This window comes from Gekko japonicus, unplaced genomic scaffold (genome assembly GCF_001447785.1).
Source record: "Gekko japonicus isolate JY-2015 unplaced genomic scaffold, Gekko_japonicus_V1.1 scaffold1977, whole genome shotgun sequence".
Lineage (NCBI taxonomy): Eukaryota > Metazoa > Chordata > Lepidosauria > Squamata > Gekkonidae > Gekko > Gekko japonicus.
In genome coordinates, this window is record NW_015171564.1 from 75,928 (window position 1) to 84,177 (window position 8,250).

Sequence of the window (8,250 nt, forward strand, 5' to 3'; positions counted from 1 at the left end):
CAGAGATCAGTTCCTCTGGAGAAAACAGTGGACTCTGTCATTATACCCTGCTGAGGTCACCACAGCAAATTGACACTGTTTGCCCAAAGCCAGAGCACTCCCCCAGAGCCTCTTTCTAGATCTCGTTGTATTGCTTTCACAACGGGCTTTACTGCTAGTATATATATAAGACTGATAAGATAAAAATGAAAATATAGTATGATAAATTGGTAGAATTACGTCATTACACAGATTTTTTAAGTTAACAGGTCATATATATTTTAAGCTCTATTTTTATGCCATTACACCATACATATATTGTTACACATTTTTTAAGCTATTATACCATATACTTATATATATCTACATATATATTCTGAAAAAGGATTATCTTCAATATCTGTTTAATTGCACTTACATTATGTTTTTGGTAATTATATTTCCTATGTGTTTTTTCCTTAAAAATTAATCTGTCTTTTGGTCAATTAAATGATTTAATCTATATAAATTTGCATGTGACCAAACCAATAGTCCTGTGGGAAAGCAAACATATGCTTTTTATGTGGGAATGCCTCCTCTATGGCAGTGCTACCACCAACCCTTTTTCTTAGTTCTGGTATCAAAATTATCTTTAATTTTGTTGTTAAAATCTTCCTGTTTAATAAAGTAATTATTTTACTGATGCCCTGCCTATCTCCCCAATGGGGACCCAAAGTGATTTATATAGGGTTGCCAGGCCCTACCTGGCTGCTGTAAAAAAAGAATGAATCCCCAATGAACATGGTTTTTTTTAATCCTTTTGCATTTATCATTGCCCAAGACTGACTCCAAATCAGTTGTCACCATGAACCATTGATTCAAAGCCCCACCTTTGCACAGAACTCAACAGGATTTTCAAAGTGCTTCCCTCTGGCCAATGCCATCCCATCCAATCGAACTCACACACACACATACTTTTGTTAGGAACGCTTCCTTTTGCACCTTTGCACAGAACTCAACAGGATTTTCAAAGTGCTTCCCTCTGGCCAATGCCATCCCATCCAATCGAACTCACACACACACATACTTTTGTTAGGAACGCTTCCTTTTTTCAGTTCCTGCAAGTTTAAGAGGCTCTTCCCCCCCCCCCATGAGTCTGACAACCTCCCTCCCCCTGACACTGTGCATACCAGGGATTCTGATGTTCTGCCTGGTTCCCATGGACTGGGCGCGCAACCGTTTCATTAGCCCGCCAGCGGGAATGCTATTCATTGGATCTGTATCTGTTTGAATTTCCTTTATTATGCTTGACCTAACTGTGTATCCCCAGTTCTAACAAAGAACGTGTTTGAGTATGTCTTCAACGCTTTGAAATAAATTTTGCTTTTCTTGAAAACGTGGATTTATTCTCGATGCTTGGGGATCCAACATATTGTTAGAACTCCCTTTCTCCTATCGTTTATCTACTAAAGTATTTTTCTTAAGAAAAACAACCACCCCAGAATTTATTTGAATAGACGTTATATGGATGAGACCGGATGTGGCAATAGGGGGACAGGGGGAAATGTTCTTTTAAAGCAAAAGCATTTGCTTGCAATGTCTGTGAGATCTAATCCTATTTGGAAATTAACTTCATTACAGATAGAGTTGACCCTTGCAGAAGGCATTAGAGTTGAATCATTCCCCTTTAAAAGGAATGGTCTGAATTTCTGGAGCACAAATCACTGTCAGTGGTATAATTGTGGGCATTTATAATCCTGGACTGTATCTCCGACCCTAATTAGATCTGGATATTTGGCCTTGATCCACATTTGAGTGTCCTTTGTCTCTGTGCTGGCAAGAAAATGGGTTAATCACCTTGGCTACCAAGATAGTATTTCTTCCTTCTTCACCATTAGTCCCTTCTTTTTGGGATAGACAGCTCTCAGCTAGAAGTGGAGAAGTTCAGTTCAGTTCAGTTTATCATTAGACCAGTCATACAAAAAAGGAAGTACACCTTTGCAATATTCCGAATTTTAAATACATCAGGAAAACATTTAAAAAGGATTAAAATTTAATCTAATGTCTAACTGCTGTAACTACCTAGCTACCATAAAATGTTTGTAATCTGAGTATCACCATGCAGAAACTGGCTAGTTGGTAGGTGATCTTGGGATTTCTATCAGATAGAAGAAACTCGAAAGGCCCAAAATTTCTTCAATCAACAGGGTGATGATCTTATTATGCACCACCTTATAATATGGGCATATAAAAAAACATGTGCTCTGTAGTCTCAACCTCCCTTAAGGGGAAGTGGAAGCCAGGGAGGGGTGGTGGTGGAATTGACGTGATGGGATAAGCAAAAGATGGTGTTTTCAGGGCAAGGACTAGAGGCACTAAGGTCATCTCCAATCCAGATGCCTCCAAAATGTCACCCAAAGTGGGATTTGAAATACAACACCTCAAGAATTTCAAGGCTGTTTCTAGAAGCTGCAAGTGGTGCAGTATGCTGTAGCCAGTCTACGTGAGGCTGCCCTTGAAAAGTGCTCAGGAACTTCAATCGGTGCAAAATGCTACAGGTAGAATGGTGACTGGAGTAGGTTACAGGGAGCTTACGACTCCAGTCTTGTTCTATCTACACAGCCTTCCAAGTTGCTTCTGGGCTGAATCCAAGGTGCTGGTATTGAACTTTGCCCTGTACAGACTAGGACCCACATACCTTAAGGACCACCTCTCATACAAACCTACCTGTTTACTCTGGTCATCTTTGGCGGTCCTGCTTTGGTTGCCCCCACCTTGTGAAGCTAGATGGGTGGCAGGGCCGTAGCCAGCATAGGGTGCTTTGGGGGTGATGCCCCCCATGGATGATGCCCATCTTACAGCTAACCTCCACCCCAGACCCCCCCCCTCCATTCCCCTCCCCCCCGGGTCACAGCATGATGGTCGTTTACACCCCCTCGCATTTGTGTCTAAAAAGTTTTCTGACGCTGAACGAAACTGGGGGATTTGGGAGAAGGAGGCATCAGCGATCCGGCTGGCTCTCTCCACTTGGAGGCAGTGGTTGGAGGGGGCGCAACTGCCATTTGAAGTCTGGACTGACCATAAAAATCTGGAAATGCTGAAATCCCCCCGTTCTCTCAACGCTAAACAACTTCGTTGGGCGGACTTCTTTGCTAAGTTTCGATTCACTCTTCGTCATTTCCCTGGGACGGCTAATTCCCTGGCTGACGCGCTCTCACGCCTCCCACAACATGACAGTCAGCGTGAAATCATCATGGACTCTGTTTTTTCCCCCTCCCACCTGGGGGGGGCTGTGGTCACCCGTGCGCAAGCGCGCTCGATTCCGCGCTCTGATGAAACTTCGCCTTCCCTTTTCCCTGGGGGGGGGGGGGCTGGGTCCAGAAATATATGTCTGCTTTTACTGCTGATGATGATGCCTCCCTGAAAGCGTTGCCAGATTGTGTCCGTAGCCCTGAAGGTCTGATTTATTCTGGAGACAAACTGTATGTGCCTATTTCAATGAGGAGGGAGGTGATGGAGTCTGCTCACGGTTCGAAACTGGCAGGGCATTGGAGTTTTGTTAAATCTCTGCAACTCATCCGCAGACAGTTCTGGTGGCCACAGATGCGCAAAGACCTCTTGACTTTTGTTCGGTCCTGCCAAACCTGTGCCTTGACTAAACCCAGAGTGGGCAAGCCTCCTGGTCTTCTGCAGCCACTCCCTACCCCATCGAGACCGTGGGAAGTGGTGTCCATGGACTTTATTACTGACCTCCCTGCGAGCAAAGGGAACACTGTTATTTGGGTGGTTGTTGATTTATTTTCTAAGCAAGCTCATTTTGTGCCTTTTCCTTCCTTGCCTACAGCTCAGAGGTTGGCGAAATCGTTTATGTCTCACGTGGTGAAAATTCATCAATTACCTGCTAAATTAATTTCTGACAGGGGGACCCAATTTGTTTCTAAGTTTTGGAGGGAACTTCTTTCCATTTTAGGGGTGGAACAAGGGCTCAGCAGCGCGTATCATCCTGAGACTGACGGACAAACAGAACGAGTTAATCAGACCCTGGAGCAATATCTTCGTTGTTTTACTAATTATCAACAGAATGATTGGTGTGAATTGTTGCCTCTTGCTGAATATTGTTATAACAATACTGTCCATAGCTCCACGGGCATGTCTCCTTATAAAGCTGTTTCTGGTTACGACAGCCCCCCCTCCCCTTCCTCGAAGGGATGGGGGAACGTCCTGTGGGGGGCGCTGATAAATGGTGTATGTCCTTGCAAAATGCATGGCCTCTGCTATGCCAAACGCTTGACGCAGCCAAGGCTGCTTACAAGACCCAGGCAGACAAGGGTAGGGTGGTGGGGTTTGATCTGAAACCTGGGGATCTTGTGTATGTCTCGACCAAGAACATTAAGATGCTGCGACCTAGCAGGAAATTGGGGTGGAAGTTCATTGGTCCATTCAAAGTGCGTAAAGTCATAAATGATGTGGCGGTTGATGTTGTTTTGCCTAAGAATTTACGTGCTCTGCATTCTGTTTTTCACATGAGCCTGTTGAAGAAGGATCCTGGCCCGTCTCCCTGGAGACCAGCAGTTACTCCTCCTCCACCTGTCATTTTGGAAGGGGATGAACATTTTGAGATCGCTGATATCCTTGATTGTAAATTGAAACGTGGTAAACTCTGGTACCTTATCGAATGGGTTGATTTCGGTCCCCAGCACCGCGAATGGGTGGAAGAAGGGGATATTCGGGCCCCTTACCTGATCCGTAGTTTCCACAAGAGGTTCCCGGACAAACCGGGAGGTCTCCCGCCCAGCCCGGGAGATCTCCCGCCCGACCCGGGAGGTGTGTTGTAAGTGTATTTTAAGGGGGGCAGTATGTCAGCAAGCTGCCATTCTGTTTTCTGTGACCTCTGTGTACATATCCTTTCCCTGTTGCACCCGGCTTGTTTTCTATCATCCTGCTCCTGCGTTGGAATGCACAAGATAACTGCTGGAGGTTGTGTGGGGGAGAAGATGCTGTAATGCTTGCCTATTGCTTTTCTCATGAGTACTGCACCTGTGTTTTGTCTGATGTTCTGCCTGGTTCCCATGGACTGGGCGCGCAACCGTTTCATTAGCCCGCCAGCGGGAATGTTATTCATTGGATCTGTATCTGTTTGAATTTCCTTTATTATGCTTGACCTAACTGTGTATCCCCAGTTCTAACAAAGAACGTGTTTGAGTATGTCTTCAACGCTTTGAAATAAATTTTGCTTTTCTTGAAAAAGTGGATTTATTCTCGATGCTTGGGGATCCAACACCTTTTTTCAGTTCCTGCAAGTTTAAGAGGCTCTTCCCCCCCCCATGAGTCTGACAACCTCCCTCCCCCTGAGTCTGTGCCTACCAGGGATCAAACGCACTTTTAACTGAAAGAGATGAAGGGTCACGGCAGAGTACCACGGGAAATAAACAGAGGGAGGGCAGAGAGGGAGGGAGAGTTGGTAAGGTCAAGTGTAAGGTTACCAGCAAATCAGGAAAAGGCAACAAATCAGAAAGCGGGCAGGGCGCAGCACGTGGCACAGTGCAACTTTACAGAAAGGATTTTTTAAAATTAATGTTAAAATATTTCTTGCAGCAAGGCCTTGTGGGGCCTGGCTGATGCATGATGGGGCTGGGCCCTACAGGCCTGCCCATTACACTGTTTTAGCCCTGGCATCATGGCCACTATTTGCCCTTATCACAAGACTGGCCTGTATGTTTGCTAGCAATGTTGTAATAGGTATCTACTAAAGTATTTTTCTTAAGAAAAACAACCACCCCAGAATTTATTTGAATAGACGTTATATGGATGAGACCGGATGTGGCAATAGGGGGACAGGGGGAAATGTTCTTTTAAAGCAAAAGCATTTGCTTGCAATGTCTGTGAGATCTAATCCTATTTGGAAATTAACTTCATTACAGATAGAGTTGACCCTTGCAGAAGGCATTAGAGTTGAATCATTCCCCTTTAAAAGGAATGGTCTGAATTTCTGGAGCACAAATCACTGTCAGTGGTATAATTGTGGGCATTTATAATCCTGGACTGTATCTCCGACCCTAATTAGATCTGGATATTTGGCCTTGATCCACATTTGAGTGTCCTTTGTCTCTGTGCTGGCAAGAAAATGGGTTAATCACCTTGGCTACCAAGATAGTATTTCTTCCTTCTTCACCATTAGTCCCTTCTTTTTGGGATAGACAGCTCTCAGCTAGAAGTGGAGAAGTTCAGTTCAGTTCAGTTTATCATTAGACCAGTCATACAAAAAAGGAAGTACACCTTTGCAATATTCCGAATTTTAAATACATCAGGAAAACATTTAAAAAGGATTAAAATTTAATCTAATGTCTAACTGCTGTAACTACCTAGCTACCATAAAATGTTTGTAATCTGAGTATCACCATGCAGAAACTGGCTAGTTGGTAGGTGATCTTGGGATTTCTATCAGATAGAAGAAACTCGAAAGGCCCAAAATTTCTTCAATCAACAGGGTGATGATCTTATTATGCACCACCTTATAATATGGGCATATAAAAAAACATGTGCTCTGTAGTCTCAACCTCCCTTAAGGGGAAGTGGAAGCCAGGGAGGGGTGGTGGTGGAATTGACGTGATGGGATAAGCAAAAGATGGTGTTTTCAGGGCAAGGACTAGAGGCACTAAGGTCATCTCCAATCCAGATGCCTCCAAAATGTCACCCAAAGTGGGATTTGAAATACAACACCTCAAGAATTTCAAGGCTGTTTCTAGAAGCTGCAAGTGGTGCAGTATGCTGTAGCCAGTCTACGTGAGGCTGCCCTTGAAAAGTGCTCAGGAACTTCAATCGGTGCAAAATGCTACAGGTAGAATGGTGACTGGAGTAGGTTACAGGGAGCTTACGACTCCAGTCTTGTTCCATCTACACAGCCTTCCAAGTTGCTTCTGGGCTGAATCCAAGGTGCTGGTATTGAACTTTGCCCTGTACAGACTAGGACCCACATACCTTAAGGACCACCTCTCATACAAACCTACCTGTTTACTCTGGTCATCTTTGGCGGTCCTGCTTTGGTTGCCCCCACCTTGTGAAGCTAGATGGGTGGCAGGGCCGTAGCCAGCATAGGGTGCTTTGGGGGTGATGCCCCCCATGGATGATGCCCATCTTACAGCTGATCTCCACCCCAGACCCCCCCCCTCCATTCCCCTCCCCCCCGGGTCCCAGCATGGCAGCAGGATGCCTCACGCCGGGTCTTCCTGCTCTCGCAGCCAGCCTGAGCCAGCTGCAAAAGCAGGAATACCCAAATAGCCTGCCCAGGCACTTCACTTCACTGGTGCAGGTGCCGTGAGGTGCATTAGCAGGCCATTGGAGTCTTCCTAATTTCGCAGCTGGCTGCAAGAGCATGAATGCCCGGTCCATGGAGGCCGTGTGGAGGCTGCCTCTTGCCCGCCGCTCCTGCTTGGCTGAGCAAGTGGGGAGGGTGAGAGGGGGGCTTCATGCGGCCATGGCGGGTCTTCCTGCTTTTGCAGCCACCTCTTGCCCTCCCCTTGTACTCAGCTGAGCAGGAAGGGAGGGCTACAGGCTCCCCCGTGTGCACCCCCCCACCCCCCCTCCAGAGTTCTTTTGGCTGAGGGGCTGGTGGGTGGCAACTTGAGAAAGAGCCTTCTCAATTGTGGCACCGGAACTCTGGGACTCCCTCCCCAGGGAGATTCATCCGCCCCCCTCTGTTGGTGTCGTTTCCCAGCAGGTGCAGATTTTGTTTCATCGGGCATGCCCTCAATAACAGTTACTGGCCCAAATGGTCAAAACAACAATTGGAAATGAAGCATAATTTAAAGGTAACGTGGTTTCAATATCACCAAATCTTTAAATAGTAATTAGTAACGATTTGATAGAAAGTACAAATAGATCTTTAACAGCTTTTGAAAGTTTAATTGATAAAGGTATTGTAGAGCATGGAGGCATTATTTCTATATTGTATAAGTTACCAGCCCAAAACAACTGGAAGAAGGATTCATCACAGCAATTGGCCTGGCAAAAGGATTGGAATATTATAGGCTGGTAGATAGTGCTGGGGAGGAGCCAGTGGTCGTGGTGCATGTCGGCACCAACGATGTGGGGAAATGCAGTCGTGAGGTCCTGGAGGAGAAATTTAGGCTGCTGGGCAGGAAACTCAAGGCCAGGACCTCCAAGGTAGCCTTCTCAGAAGTGCTACCTGTACCACGCACAGGGCCGGAGAGACAGGCACAGATCCGGAGTCTCAATGCGTGGATGAGACGATGGTGTAGGGGGGAAGGGTTCAGGTTTGTTAGGCACTGGGAT